This window comes from Mastomys coucha, unplaced genomic scaffold (assembly GCF_008632895.1).
Source record: "Mastomys coucha isolate ucsf_1 unplaced genomic scaffold, UCSF_Mcou_1 pScaffold23, whole genome shotgun sequence".
In the NCBI taxonomy this organism is placed as follows: Eukaryota; Metazoa; Chordata; class Mammalia; order Rodentia; family Muridae; genus Mastomys; species Mastomys coucha.
The window spans coordinates 90,077,211-90,094,020 of record NW_022196906.1 but is presented as its reverse complement, the minus strand read 5'-3'; positions in this window follow the sequence as shown (position 1 = coordinate 90,094,020).

The following is a 16,810-nucleotide window of genomic DNA, read 5'->3' as shown; positions in this document are numbered from 1 at the left end:
GCCTACTTAGATTCTCTAAAATGTCTACCTGAAAAGGACAAGAGCCAGGGACATTAAAGAGTTCAAGAATCTTGAGTGGTTTGGAATCATCTGTTGGTTGTTTTGTTTTGGGGTTTTTCTCTCCCACCCCACCCCCCAAAAAGATGATTTCCTAATGATTTCTTCTTGTTGTTTTGAGACATAGTCTCATTATATAGCCCTGGCTGGCCTAGAACTCATAGAAATCCATCTGCCTCCTGAGTGCTGGGGTTAAATGTGTACATCAACACATTCAACTCACCTAATATTTCTAATATCAAACTCCAGTTACAAGTATTTTTAATGATCATAGGGTCAAAGAGGCCAAAGCTGTATACATGTATAATTCTGAGAGATCAATATTCTAGTTCTTTTATTCACATGACCCTTTAAATAGCCAGCCTGACTGGAATTAATTAGCCAGCTTGGCACAGTGTAAAAAGAGAAATATAAAATAATTTTCTTTAGATTAAGTCTTTCCCAATCAGAAACTATGTCCACAGGATCCTAAGACAATCGGGGCTCCTCTAGGGGCCTTCTCCTATGCAGTGCTCTCAAGTACCTTCAGTCTTGCTTAATTCCATGATCACCCTTCTCTGACTGCTACAAAGAGCATTTGAAAAAATGCAACCATACACATACATATGATACTCATATCATGTGTATATGAGAGCGAACAGGAGATGATGGGGAGACAGCATGGACACGCACTAGCTCTGACTCCTGCTGGGGCTGATCATCCATTGAGATTGTACTGATCTATCGTGTGCTTTGTTTAACTCTGTTTTAAATCATCATCTGATGAGACACTGGACAACAGCAAAGGTTTTTTTTACTCCCAGGAATATAATTTATCAAATCAAACTATTTTGTTTACCAAAGAACTATGTTTTTAATATCACTGGTGATAGCTAAGCATCAAAACTGGGCTCTACCAACAAAAACAGCGTGTGACTGATGACTGGGGTTGTGTGTTTCCAAGGCCTGATTGCATTCTTCTTCTGGAAAAGTTCATTCAAGCTAGGTTTTAAAAAAAAACAGATTTCTTTTAAGTGAATGCACCTTCTAAATTGCTTTAAATACTATTGAATAGTCCATAAAGATGGGCTCAGCAGGGCTTTCTAGTGTCCTCGACTATGTGACAGATGCAAAACTCATTCTAGAGTTAAATGACTGATCTTGGTTGATGTTATCTGCTTCCATTTTTAACTTGGGAATTAATATGTTGCTAGTAAATACTGGTTTTTACAATGTCTAGTTTGAAAATGTAAGTTATCAGAACGTAATATAGTGAATCTGTGCAACCATGGTGTATTGTTGAGAATGTATTTTTATTTAAATTTTATTTTCTTATGAAGAGTATTATAAAAATTAAAAGCTTTTGTAACTGTCATTTGAAAATAACTCAAAGTACAAGAAGCTTATCTGTTCTTTGTGAGACCTTGCTTATATTTAAAATGTCTGCACCTTGCCTGTCTGTGAATGAGGCACTAAAGGAAGCTCCAGCAGCTAGGAAGCACTGGGCTCTGCCTGCACTCGGCCAGGCCATGTTTCTGTCTATCGCTGATGCGTTCACTTCTCTCTATGACCTGCAGCATTCGTCAGTGCAGCTCCCAGCTCTCCCAGAGGGAAGCAGGGAAGAATGTACTCCACTCGTGTCTAGGCGAACAGAACTGGGCCTGTTGACTTTTTAAAGAAGGGTCTTTCTGCTCTTTAAAAACAAAACAAACAAACATTAAAGCCACTCATGACTCCGAGCCTACACTGACATGTGGGTGCCTGTAGCTGCCCATTGTATACCCTCAGAACCTATCCTCTGGGTACACATTTGACCATGCCGTGCCATGTTAACAAGTTATCTTGAGAATATATATGGCAGCACCAAATACTAGACTAGAGATAACTGGTGCCCCAACAGGAGAAGCAGGTCTTTCCCTGTGTGCCTCAGTGGCCCTGAGCACCCCTAAATAAACAACAGCCCCTGTGTTCCATAAGAGTCTAACATTAACAAAGAGTTGGGGGTCTGAACGCCTTTCATGCTAGCCATGTGTGGACTAAAACTTGTAATAAATACCAGTATTCTTTATTAGCAGGGCAGAGATTGGTTGGTTGGTTGGTTGGTTGGTTGGTTGGTTGGTTTCCATTCTTTTCAGTTCTCATGTAGCCAAGGTTGGCCTTGAACTCCTGATCCTCCTGCAGTCCTAGTTGTGTACTGAAAGCATACAACACCATTTCCAGCTCTATATCCTGAGTCAACATGCCATTCTTTAAAGGACAGGAGCCATAATTTGAATTTCCCTCTCTAACTTACATGATTACAGAGTGAACAGTGCCTAAAACCAAATACGGTTCCTTTCTACTCCATATATGTGCCTGCTGCTGTACTCCTCTGGGAGCTTTTCACGCAGTGAGTCTTTTGGATGGTTTGATATTCTTAAATAAGCCGACCAGTATCCCTTGATCTTAATTTTCATATGCATCTTCACCTGAAGTTCCATCTTTAGTGACTTTTAATTCCAGGGTTTCAGCATCAAATGTCAGGTTCAGTGATCTGGACCACTCTCTGGGGAGAGAGAAAGGTTCACTGGGAACCAAGCTGCCAAGGCTGCCCGGGAGGTGGCAGGGGAGGGAATCAAGCTGCCAAGGCTGCCCTGGAGGTGGCAGGGGAGAAAGCAGCATAATGGTGGGAAAAAGCAAGAGGTTTTTACATGACAGTCAGCAGGGCAGCAGTCTTTGCGCTGAGATAGACTGTTCATGCTGACAGGAAACCAGATCTCTTGCCCAAGGTAGTTGACCTTTGGGGGCAAGATTAAGAGATGTTCCTGCTTAGCAGAAACCTCTGTTTACCCAGACAAAATCCCATTTAGGACATTGGCCTCAGCACTGCCATTTTGAGGGGCAGCTTTGAGCTAACAGTGACTAAAAAGCTCCTGCCTTAAAATTTGCATCATGTGACTTTAAGAACAGCATCTGTATCCTGAGGCCTGTATGTCACACTGACATTGGGAAGGTGGAACTTGATTAAAGCTCATGTTTTGGTTTGTGCCTTCAGTTTAAGAATGTTGTTGTTTCATAGTATTTGAACGTTTTTGCTTTTTTCTGCCTTGTTTTTTTGGAGTTTTTTGTTTTGTTTTGGTTTGGTTTTTTGAGATGGAGTTCAGTCTTAGATGTGTAAATTTTACTCAACAAGGAAGAATTCTTGGGTACAGAGACAACATTGTCTTCTAAATCGAATACACATGTCTCAACCTTCTCTTGAACCACACTGCCTATAAAGGTAAGGAGCCCTCATTTTAGACAGATGCATTATGGAGTCCGTGGCTCCAGAGAGGCTGATAAGAGTCTGCCAGTAGGCTCCAGAGAGGCCTATCAGAGTCTGCCAGTAGGAATGCAGCTGAGAAAAGTGTGAATTAAATAGTCAACAGCATGGTTTTAGAGTTAAAGAAGAAGGTAACTGACAAACCAGTGTGAAAACCCTCAACAACAAATGTAAGTACCCAGGCTTGGTGGCACGTGCCTAGAACCCAGCCCTTGCGAGGGCTAAGATCATTTTCAACTACTTAGTTTGAAGCCAACTGGAACTACATTTAATTCTCTCTCTCTCTCTCTCTCTCTCTCTCTCTCTCTCTCTCTCTCTCACTCACTCACTCTGTGTGTGTGTGTGTGTGTGTGTGAGAAAGAGAGAGAGAGAGAGATCATACACTATGATCGAATTGATCTCATTCCAGAACTTAAGAATGGCTCAGCACATACAAACTAGCAAATGTAATAACAGCATAAATAAAACACCAGTTAGAGAACAGAAGAGCTTTAGAGCTTTTAACAGAATTTCACAGATGTTGATGATACAGTTCTCAGACCGTAAAGAGGGAACGGAGCAGAAGCTGTATACAGCAGACTGAGAGCTAACCATGCACTAAGTGAGGAAAACCAGGTGAGGGGAACATGTCTGCTCTCTACTCTTGCTTCAGAAATGGTGCTTGAAACCTTGGCCAGAGCAGTAAAATGGAAGGAGGAGAAAAGAAGAAAAAATGAAGTCAGACGAGGACATTAGAAAATTAAAAAAAAAAAAAAAACCCTCCCAGGAGTCATGAATCAGAATTGCTATTGTAAAAATGAACATATTACTGAATTTACATACTCGGTATAATCCCTATTAAAATTAGAAAAAAAAAATCCCAAAGTGTAAACAGAAGTTCCAAAATAGCCAAAGCAATGTGAAGCTAAGAGAGGCTGCAGAAACTCTGCCATTTCAGTCTACAACTGAGCTGTAGGGCAGAGCCTGGAGCTCCAAACCAGCGTGGGGCCTGGCACAGAGCACGAATGTGAACCAAGGGAACAAAGGGCTCAAAAGTAAATGCATGCGATTATAACTATGATTCTTTTTTTTTTTTTTTTCCGAGACAGGGCTTCTCTCTATATCCCTGGCTATCCTGGAACTCACTGTGTAGACCAGGCTGGCCTCGAACTCAGAAATCCGCCGCCTTCTGCCTCCCAAGTGCTGGGATCAAAGGCATGTGTAAACAGCTTAAACAAAGATGCCAAAAACATTGAAGAAAAAGCAAGTTCGATGCTGGGCAAACCACGCAGCAGAAGCCCAGGTGTAAGCCTTCAAAACTGCATGGCACCCAGCGAGTCCTCTGTTCTCAGTGGGAGGTGCTTCCAACCCCACCATCCACCCCACAGGAGAGCAGTTCCTGGGTCAACCTTTGCAGGAGGTCTGACCTACAGCCCAGCTCAAAGCCACCATCAGACACTACATGACCCAGAAATGTACCTCTGAGGTTTGAGTGGGCCCAATAGGAAGTGTGGAAGATAACCACATCAGTCATCTGTGACCTGGGCATGGGCCAGAGCCCCAGGTGACATACATTAAATGACAGCTCTGGGCCTGGATCACTAAGGTGTGCCCTGTGAGTTCCAGAACAGAGCACTATGCCACAATGGGACTGTCACTCTTGGCCTCGGGCTGCAAACCAGGAAGCAGTCCTCACATTCATTTTCCTACACTCTGCTCAGCTCCCTTTTTGTTTGTTTGTTTGTTTGTTGTTTTTGTTTTTTATTCTTTGGTTTTTTTGGTTTTTCGAGACAGGGTTTCTCTGTGTAGCCCTAGCTGTCCTGGAACTCACTCTGTAGACCAGGCTAGCCTCGAACTCAGAAATCCACCTCCCTCTGCCTCCCAAGTGCTGGGGACTAAAGGCGTGTGCCACCACCGCCCGGCGAAAGATTTGTTTTTATGTATTTATTTTTATGTATACAAGTACACCAGAAGTGGGCATCGGATCCCATTCCAGATGGTTGTGAGCCACTATGTGCTGGAGTTGAACCCAGGTCCTCTGGACAAGCAGACAGTGCTCTTAACCACTGAGCCATCTCTCTAGTCTCAGCTCCTTTCTTAATGTGCTTGCTGACCATGCGCATTTAACCCTAGGCCTGCAGCCAGAATCTACTTGTTGCCAACACTTTATTTACTACTAGGGCCTTCCCCTAAGCTCTTAAGAATCCACCAGCCTGTGAACACCCTCCCAGACCACCAGAACAGAGTAATCCCTTGGCTGCACCTTTCTCTAGCTCAGTCTTAGCCACCAGGCTTAAATACCCAATTCTTAGCAAGTTCAACCACAGAAGAATAACTGCCTCCCACATCTGGATCTCTCCCAGGAAGTACGGTGCCATGCAGATTCTTGACCCCTTGAGTGTGGCACTGTGCCTAACACCTAGGAAGTAGCCAGGGTGGCATTTTTTTTATTAATTAGTCTATTTTATTATTGAGATAGGGCCTCACTAAATAGACTTGGCTAGCCTTGAACTCATCCTGAAGTATAGGCTGACCTCAAACTCAAATAGCCTCCTGTCTCTGCCTCCAGAGTATCATGATCAAAAAAAGCATGCACCACTGGCCTAGAATGACATAATTGAAGTGCCAGTGGGTGCCTTCTCCAACCTTTGCAAGCCACTTTCCCAGCCATGAGTTAAAAATTTTAGAAGCACTGGAAAGAAAAATGTATTAAGCCGGTTGTTCCCAAAGTGAGGCCCCAGCAGTACCACTTACTAGAGGTACTTCAAGCCAACCCAGGCACCCTATGTCAACAGAGAGCCCAGCAAGAGGCTCTATAATGTGCCCTCCAGGGGTTCAGAGGCTCCTCAAGTTGGAGAGCCCCTGTGAGCCTTGCTGAGTTGGTCTGGAATGGTGGCCATGGGTGGCAGACCTTCAACATCTAGCCTCTACTTGATAGTCGATGAGGAGGGAACCCAGACTTGTCCTCATTGTCATGCTGGGGAAAGGCAATTCCTGGAAGCACAGGTTCTTCTGATTTTGGAAGTGTCGACACTGGGAGAGAAAGCTGAAGCTGCATCCATGTGGCGAGGAGCCATCCGAGATAAGAAATTAAAGTTCCCCAAATATTATTGTTGAGTGTACTTAGGACAGCTCTAGTGTGGTGCCTTTTACACAAATATTGTGAATCACAGTAAGTGTGTTTATCTTCTTTTACCTTTGGCAAATAAGGAAACATCTGTGGGGCTGCGGATATTTATTTATTTTTGAACGAGCTTCGTAATGGTGGAAATATTTTGTACAAGATTATAGAACCCTGGGGCTAAAGCCCTGCCCCTGAGGAAGAGTGAGCATTAACTGGCAAATAATGTAGACATTCCCTTCTAATTGAGACCTCGGTGCATAAATCCTTGTTTTAGTGTCAAGACTACAGCCATCTTGTGTCCCAACAAAGTGTAAGGTCAACAAGTGGGAAAAGAAGGCAGCTTTGATAGAGGGTGCCTGGCCCAGCAGCCTCATATCACAGTGCCTTTTCTGTGCCTCTTTCCAGTTCTTTCTCTGTTACAAAGAGGAGCCGAGAGAAGCCAGAGGTGGCTGTGGACTCAGACTGCCAAGTCTTGCCTCAAGCCAACCTGTCTTTGTGGATTCTTAACAGCAGATGTCACAGAATTGCTGCCAGAAACTTCTTGTCTGAAAATTTCTATTGATCTCCATGATATGTGTTTAATGCAGTCAAGAGGAGCTGGCTGCCTTGGGCTATGGAGACGTCACAGAAAGTGAAACAGTCCAGAGAAGAGCATAGCAAGGCCTGCAGATGTGCTTCAGTGCTTGCCCAACTTCAAATCCTGCTAATACAGCATGTTGACAGATGAAATACTTCAAGTTGAAGGGATTTCAGCAAATGGCAGAAACAGGAGAGCCATCCTCACAGCCTGCCTTCTTTCTCCCTTAAAGCAGGTGTTGAGGCCCTCATGTGGGAGTCCCTTCCCTAGACCTGCCAAACTGAAGGTCAGAAGAGAATCTAGGGGCCGGAGACATGGCTTCGTGGTTAAAAATGTTTGCTTCTCAGGCCTAGAGTTCAGTGCCCGGCACCCATGTGCGGTATACTTACAGACAGACAGACAGACACACACACACACACACACACACACACACACACACTTCTTCTAGTGAAAAGAACACAAAACAGACCAGAATGCATGTGCCTAGCCCTTAGCAGTGGGTCAGATTTTTTTTTTACATCAGTCAGCCAGTGTTCATGCTTCATCAAGTGCACACGCATGTATTCAGCTCATTCTTTGGGTCTTATTCTCATAGTCTCCCATGTTGCTTTCATGGCTTGTATTAAGTTCATGTGTGCTTTTGCCCTCTGAGCCTTTTGTTTCAGGAGTCTTAGGCCTTAAAATTCAGGGCAGATAAAAAAATTTTTCTATTCTTTTTGGGATTTTTGTTGGTGGTTTTTGTTTTGAGACAAGGTCTTGCTATGTAACTCAGGTTACCCTCAGACTCATTGTATAGCCCCAGACTGGCCTCAAACTCATAGTAATCCTCCAGCCTCAGCTTCCAGAGAACTAGGTTTACAGATGTTCATCATTATTCCCAGCTAGGAAGATAATTTTCCTCCCTTTTGATTTAATGAGTGGTTCATATATCAGTACCTATCAGATTATACACTCAAATTTACTCAGTTTACTTTATGTCAGTATCACATGTGCATGGTGGGTGTGTCTGTGCAAAGATTCATGTGTGTGTGGCCTGATGATCTGTATCTTTGAAAGAACAGTCACACTTCTGTTAGTGTCCCTTTCCTTCCTGAATTGGAATGAATCATGGACCCATATAAGAGGCTGCGGTATGTTATTAAGGGCCAGAGAAAGGAGAGGGAGGGCAGGAAGGAGGGAAGGAGGAAGAAAGGAAGGAGTATGTGTATTCTGGGTGAAGTGGGCACCTGTCTTTGAGAAGGAGGGAGCAGAGAATGAAGACCTCCTCTCCTTTGTAACAGTACGGGTAAGCAGTCAACAACTTGAGTACCTACGGTCTGCCAGGCTGAACATTTTACAAACAGTGCCTTATTCTTTATTCTCACATGACTTCTAAATAGGCTTATTGGACCCATTTTACAGAGGGTGAAATTAGTGTCAGGAAGATACTGTGTGGCAGGTGACCAGAATTTATAACAGGATGTTAGAGCTGTCCCCTTAAGGTGTCAAACTGGGGCCACTTGGATTTACAAGTGACTTTTGTTTATGCTTATTTACCGCTGAAAATATTTATAATAAAAGTATCTATGGTTAACCCACAATATCCTTGCCTTAAGGTGATTATAACCATGCTGTAATGATATTTCAGTGCTCACAATGGTCCACGAGGTAGAAGTGAGACCCAACAGGAGTCAAAGATGACAAAGGCAGGCAGGGTCAGTTCTCGAGCTTGCGGATCCAATGGTCAAAACCTTTCAAGACTTTAGATCTCCAGGCAGCCGAATGCCTCCTAACCTCTTGATTCCTAAGGACAACCTCTAAGGACGCTTTCCGTTCTCGGTTGACACGTGCTCAAGGCTAGACCAGCTGAGGTCCTATTTATTTTTTTCCTCTTCAAACTATTTGAAGAATATTTCCCAGGGCCCCACTTGATGGTTTTCCGCACGCAGATAGTTCTTTAAAGGCCCACGTGATGCGCAGCTGACATTTTATAGCCCTTCTCTCCCTTTTCCACAGTTTATGAGTGAGCTTTTTATAGAAAACAATGCAATTTGTCAAGGAGCCAAAAAAGCATCAGTTAGCTGAAAGTCCTTCCCAAAAAAAGTAGCTGAGAGAGCAGCAGTTGGGGCGAAGAAGCCTGACAAGTTTCACCCCCAAAGACACGTGACTGGGGCGGGAGGGTGGTGCCCGGTCCCTGGCAGGGATGCGCAGGGACCATCTGCATAGAAGCTCTCCTACTGAAAAATGGGAAGGCAACAGGCATATCCAAGTTTATGTCTGCCTTTTTCTTTGCTATGAAACAAACATTGTCCTCTAACCTCTTTTCTGAGGCCGCGTGGGTTGATTGTCTCACCACATGGGACTTGTGACCATCTGTGTGCTAGTGAGAACTGAAGCTGATTCGATTTCCCGGGACAGGATTGGCCAACTACAGCAAGGGCCAACCATGTTTTTGTATGCTCAGTACTCTGATGGATATTTTAGTTTTTCAATTTCATTTATTTTTATTTTATGTGCATGCGTGTTCAGCCTGCACGTATGTATGTATTTCACCTGTATGCGGTATCTGCGGAGGCCAGAAGAGGGTGTCAGAAGCCCTGGACTAGATGCTTGTGAGGCCAAGCATGAGCGCCATCTCAGCAGCCCCAGCTCATGGTTTTCATAATTGGTAAAATGGTAAATTGGTTAAATAAAAAAAATTTCGGTAAAATTTTATAAATGGTAAAATAGAAAAAAAAAACATTTATCCCTTTGACCACTTTTAAATGTACAATTCAGTAGTGTTATGTGCAGATTGTTATTCACATGGTCATAGAACCGTTTTCTGGAATGTTCTTGTCTTGCAAAACTGAAGCTCAGGCTGCTGAGAGGGCTCAGGGATAAATTGCTTGCCTGATGACCTGGGTTTGAGTCTAAGAACCAACAGTGAATGTAGAAGAAGAAGAAAATCAACTCCACAGCATTGTCCGCTGGCCCCCACATGCAAGCCTTGTGTGGTGATGTGAATGAGAATGGCCTCCATAGGTTCATGTCCCTATTAATGGAACTATTTGGGCAAGGATTAGGAGGGGTGGCCTTCTTGGAGGAGGTGTATCACAGGGGTGGGCTTTGAGGTTTCAAAGGTTCTCTATACTATGTTTATTCTCTCTCTGTCTGTCTCTCTCTGACTCTCTCTGTCTCTGTCTCTCTCTCTCTGTCTTTGTCTCTGTCTCTCTCTGCGTGTGTGCCTCCAGCTTGCAGGTAAGATGTAGGTTTTCAGCTGCTGCTCCAGCACCATGCCTGTCTGCTTGACTCGCCCTCTGAGGTGCTTTCTTTTGTAAGCTGCCTTGCTCATGCTGTCTGTCCACAGCAATCAAAAAGTAACTAAGACACTGTGCTACATTCACAGTGGTGCATAGGCCATGGTATACACACATACACCTCTCTCTCTCTCTCTCTCTCTCTCTCTCTCTCTCTCACACACACACACACACACACACACACACACACACACACACACAGAGAGAGAGACAGAGAGAGAGAGAGAGAGAGAGAGAGAGAGAGAGAGAACTAATATCTTTTTTTTAATGCACTGAAATTCTAATCTTATTAAACCATCCTTATTCACCTCCTTCTGCCCTGGTAGCCACCAGTCTACCTCCTGTCTACAGGGACGTAACTATGATATATAAATTATGTAAATGGAATCAAATGGACCATTCTCTACAGTTAGTCCAATGAACTTTTAAATTTTTTTTTGTGTGTAAACATGTGTGGTATGTGAACTTTGTGTGTATGTGGTGGTTGTGTGCAGCTATGGGTGTCCTGAGCAAGTGTAGAGGCCAGAGGAAGGTGTGAGGTGCCTGCCTTTGTCATACTCCGGTCAGGATCTTTCAGTGAACCTGGGGTAGGTCTGAAGGCTGTTCCTGTTGCCGTCTTCCTACAGCACTGGATTTGCAGGCAGGTGTGATCATGTTGGGCTTTTTATAAGGGCATTAGGGATTTGAACTTAGGTCCTCAGGTTGAGGCACCAAACTATACAATGGGCTTTTTTTTTTTTTTTTTTTTTTTTTTTTTTTTTTTTGTCTTTTAAAAGATTTATTTACTTATGTATCCAATGTTCTGCCTGCACAGCCAGAAGAAGGCAGCAGATCTCATTATAGATAATTGTGAGCTACCATGTGCTTGCTAGGAAGTGAACTCAGGACCTCTGGAAGAGCAGCCAGTGTTCTTAACCTCTGAGCCATCGCTCTACCCTGTAGTGACCTTTTTCTAGAATATGGTTCTCGGCGCTTAGGAATGCCTTATTTCACTTTGCATTGTTCCTCCAAGCCATCCATGTTGTGTGTCAGAATTTCCTTCTGTTTAAAGCTAGATAGATGTCTGTCATATTTGTTCAGTGACTCACCTGTCATTGACATTTGGGTTGTTGATCCTTCTTGGCTCTTGTAAATATCACCAGGATCATGAGGGTTTTTTCAAAATCTCAGAGCTATCTGCTCTGAAATGGCCCATATGGTCATTCTCTGTTCTCTTATTTTAGAAACTGTCACACTGTTTTCTGTAATGGTTTATACTCCTGATAACAAAGGCTTCTCCACATCCTTGGTCCTTGCAACCAACATTTGTGCTCTCTCTCTCTCTCTCTCTCTCTCTCTCTCTCTCTCTCTCTCTCCCTCTCTCTTCCTCCCTGCCCCCTTCCCTCTTCCTCTCTCTCTGTATTTGGTAGTAGTCATGCTATACTTTAAAAAGTTCTCTTCATTGCAGCTATTTATTCAGGTGTATAAGGGTAGGGACTTGTGTGCCACCGGGCAGGTGTGGAAGTGGGAGGACAACTTGCGAAAGTTGGTTCTTTCCTTCCTGCGTATAAGGCCCAGGGATTGGGCTCCATTGAACTGAACATCTTTCCAAGTCATCTTGCCAACCCAGCCCCCAAGGATTTTTGGTTTTTAAGCAAGGTCTCACTGTGTCATCTTGATTAGCCTGGAATTCTCTACATAGACCAGACTGGCCCCAATATCACAACCATCCATTTGCCTTTGCCTCTGTAGTGCTGGGATTAAAAGTGTGCAGACAGACCCATTGTTTGTTTATTTGTTTGGGTTTTTATTTTTGTTCTTGTTGAGGCAAGGTCTTGCTATGTAGTCCAGGCTGGCCTCAAACTTAAGACGCTCTTGCCTCAGCCATTGTGCCCACCTCTGATGATTTTTCTTTTTCTTTCTGAGACAGAATTTTGCTAGGTAGCCTTGATTGGCTTAGAACTATGAAGGCAAGGCTGGCTTCAAATCTGTAGACATCTTCCTGCTTCTGCCTCCCAAGGGCTAGGGTTACAGGAGTGGGCCACTGTACTCAGGAACTGCTTCTATATTTTTAATTGCTGAAAATCAGAAGAAAAATAACACTTCAAGGGATTTGAAATTCTGTATTCCTAAATATTGTCTTCTGGGAATACAGTGGTGTTCCTTCATTTACATATTGTCTAAGCCTCCTGCTTTTGCACTAAATGCCAGATTGCAATGGTTTCAACAGTTATAATAAAGCATTTACTATCTGCCATTTATACAAAATAGATTGCCAATCCTACTATAAGGTCAGGATGACAGCCAGCCAATTTGTACTGAAAGTTACCTACTGACCCACTAGCAGCCTTGGTTCTTGAACTCCCTCCCCCTTCTAGATCCTTTGATGCCCCTTTCATTCAGTATCCCGGCTCCTCATCACCCTTCCCCAGGCCTGTAGGCTCTGAGGATGCCACCCCACCCCCACCCCCAGCCTCTCTCTCCTCCAGCCTCAGCTAAGGCATTTGCTGGATCTGAGATCTGCCCCTGAGATCTGGATCTGTGATCAGCAGACTGATTCACAATGAGGAAGCACCTTGAATGGACTCCAGGCCTCTTCCCGGGCTGTCCTGAGCTACCACGGCCCTCTGCTAAATCGAAGATGCATAAAGATCTGGCTTTTCATTTGGGTTCCTGGATGGAGCTCAGTCTGTTAGGCTTGGGTGGCTAGCTAGAACTTGTACTCACTAAATCACCTCCCCGGCCCTGGGATCAAACTACCAGAACTTTGTGTGGGCTTTGAACAGCTGATTTGAGATTCATGTGAAGAGTTGGTTGAGGCTGCAGTTCAGTACCATCACACAAACAAAAATATGAAGTGAATGTGAAAGCGAAGAGGGCCAAGAGTAGCCTCTGTCTGTAATGGACAATCATTCCGGACCGACCATTAGGACTAAACTACAGGATGGGAGAGGGAATCATAAAGTACTATAAGGAATCAGTTCTCTCAGTACTATATGTACTATAGCATACTTTTATTTATGTTATTTATTATCATTATTATTAGTTTGCTCCCTCCTAGTTAGTTAGTCTTTCTGTTCGATAAGAAGCCCCTAAAGCCATGCACGTGTTTACCCAGAATAACCACAGTATTTTCTGCTGGAAAAGCCTTGCCAGGCTTCTCTATTTGCTCTGTAGGAAGGTGCACAGGGACTCATCCTGCAGTGGCTGGGAGGGAGCTCTTCAGCACATCTCGGATGGGTTACTCTCTGTATTGTTCATGCCTGCTGCATTGCTTCTTGCTTCTTCACAACCTCATTCATCACAGAGCCGATTCCAGCTTACAAGTACTGCTGGAGCGGCTTGAGAAAACAAACCCAATCATTCTGCTTTCAGCTTTCAGCAAAAAATAAAAATGTAGTCATTGGGGGAGTAGCTCAGGGGTAAGACCACTTACTTAGCATGTGTGAGGCTCTGGGTTCTATCCCCAGCGCCGCAAACTACTGGGATGCTAGCCAAGAGCCAAGAGCCGCCATTCCTGCTCTGAGAAGCGTCACAGCTCTGGGAAGTTCTTCAAGGGCTTAGGGTGTCAACAAAGAGAGGTCCCTTGCAGAACAAGTCTGTAGAAAGCAGGTCACCAGCAGGACCAATGGGCTACCGGATCTCCTGTCTCTGGCAGATCTAGAATGTGAGACGAGGCGAGGCGTATGACTGAGATAACAATTCCTGTCTGCAGCTGCAACATTGACACTTAGGGGCTGGCTCCAGTGAGTGCAGGGAGAATCTGTGCTGTCTTCTTTCTCCTCCTCCTGCACCACCAAGCTCTCATCCCATTTTCCATCCTGCAGCCCCAGAACATCTGAATTATGGGGTGTCAGCTGGACACTGAGCGGCTGGATGTGGGTATGCAAATAAGGCTAGAAGTGGGAACAGTCAGGAAAAGCTGTCAGAAGTGACTCTTTTGATTACTCTGGTGACCCCTGCGGGCCACCAGCTGCTGCTCTTCCAGCTTTGTTACTGTGCTCTAGGTTACTGTCAAGAAACGGGGCTGGAGGGATGGGTCAACAGTAAAAAGTGCTTTTGCAAAGGACATGAGTTCCCAGCACCCATATTAGCCAACTCACAACAACCTATATATAACTCCAGATCCCAGGAGGGGGGTGGGAGGGTAGTCTTGATGTGCCTGGTCCCTGTGGGCATCTGCACTCATATGCAAGCACCAACAAAAGTTACACACACACACACACACACAGAATAAGGGGGATTTTGTTCAGTTACTGTTTTTGTTTCCTGTTGGGAGCCGTGAATCTTGAGAGGCATTCGCCATGGCAAGATGGCGCCTACTTCCGCTGTTAACTCCTAGTGGACAACTGTTTGCGCATGTGCGTAGAGTGCTGTTGGCGCATGTGCGTAGAGTGAAAAGACGCGCGAACAGCCAATCATGAGCAGACACACCACGCTGTGGGCAGATACACGCACTGTGGTGTATATAAGCAGTGCGGATTTTGGGTTCGACCCTTTTTTCACCATGGATGGAGACAAATAAACAGTTGCTGCAGAAGGAACCTAGAGTGTCCGCGTGTCTTCTTCCCGGCGAGAGGACCACGCGGGCTACAGTTTCCCCTACAGCTTCCCTGGCCATGGGGCTTGACTTTCCTGTCTGTTAGAGAGCCAGACATTGAAGGCTCCTCCTCTCCCCATCAAAGGAGGAAACAATGCTCCCCCTGCCCACCCCCGCTCCCTGGTTAACGATGGCAGAATGGAGAAAGAAAAAATCCTGTGGTCATACCATGGAGACACCAAACCAACATCAACATTTCTCACTACCAAACGTCTAAGCAATAAACGTCTTACTGCCGCTGTCTATCTCTTACACTCTCAATTACTTCCTGGAGTGTGTGGAACGTCATGTGACATGATTCTTGGGGAGACAGGAACAAACTCAGCCCAGAGAGGGAACCAGCAGCAGACCAAGGTAACACTACCAAAGTCCAGTTTAGTGACCCAATGCGATTATTAGGGTTTCTTCCACTTAAGTGAGTGAGAGGCTGCTTCGAGAAGCTCAGGCCGCTCAAAGGCACGCTGCTTCCCTGAAAGCCCACCGGGACATAGGAGTAAATATAAGGCCCCGAATTCAGATACTCATGCAGGAGTATGTAAATATGTGGGTACATATGAGAAGCAGGGAGGTGGAAAGAGAAGGAAAGGGGGAGAGAGGGGGTGGGGGAGGGAGAAGGAAAGGGGGAGAGAGAGTGAGAGGGGAAGGAGGGAGGGAGAGGGAGAGATGTGTATTATATGACAGTTATAGAGGTAAGAAGTCTCACGGGGTCTCACTGAACTAAAATCAAGGCAGGTCCACGAGGCTGCATTTCTTTGTGGAGCTCTGAGGAGAATCCACTTCCACTCTTCCAGCCTCTGGAAGCCGCTCACATTTCCTGGCTCCAGTGCTCCTCCCTCCCTCTTTAAATCCAACAGCTTCACAGAGTCCTCTCCTGGGGCACATCTCTGTCCCTGACCACAGACTGAGAGGTTCTGAGGCTCCGTCCAGACTGGCTTGCCAGGATGAGGGAGAGTATTATCCCTCAAGGTTTGGACCCCCAGTCATACTCGAAGTTGTCTTTGCCCTATGGAGGTGGCCTGCCCCACGCCCCAGGGCGGGGACGTCTATCCCTTGAGGCCTTTCCCCATTTCCTGCAGCCTGGAAAGTCTTAACTCCAAAGCCATTGCCTTCAGCAAGATTCCTACTGCCTCTAGTCAGCCTCTGTCGCAAGCTCAAGCTTCTGTCTCTATGGCGACAGCTGACGCGGGAAGCAGGACTGCGACAACTTGGACAAGCACAAGCAGGACTGCTCAGCACCTGCACCTGTGGTGTAGCCGGGGTTTCAAAGGTCCCGGGAGGACACTGCCCTCCCCACTCCACACCCCACCAGGACTGGCTCTGCGCGTCCCTGCCTCCTCCGGGTCAACTGATTCTCTGTGCTCCCTCAAGCTCTGACTCCCATCTCCTCTGACTGTCCTCCTGCTCTGTTTCCGGAGTGAGGTGCAGAGGATGGAGAGTGGCCTCGAGATGAGATGATAAAGCCTAGCTGCACAGGTAAGGCTCACACCTGAGACCTCAATGAGTGTTCATTCGTGATTAATCGGGAGGTACTTTGGAGCACCTGGCCCCAAATGCCTGCAGAAAGGACCTCAAAAAACAAAACAAAACAAAACAAAACAAAACATGCTGTGGCAAAATACTGATTGTCTTGGACCAGCAAGATGTCTCGGTGCCGGTTGACTGTTTGAAGTGACAGCCTAACAACCAACATGAGCTCCAGAGCCCAGCAGAAGCCCAGCAGAACATATAGACGCAGAGAATGCACTAGGTTGCCATCTGATCTCTACATATAGTCTCTCTCTCTCTCTCTCTCTCTCTCTCTCTCTCTCTCTCTCTCTCTCTCTCTCTCTCTCTCTCTCTCTCCCTCCCTCCCTCCCCCCTCCCCTCCCTCCATCTCCCTTCTCCTTTCTCTCTCATAAAATCATTTTAAATATTTTTAATTCTTTCAAAATTTCAT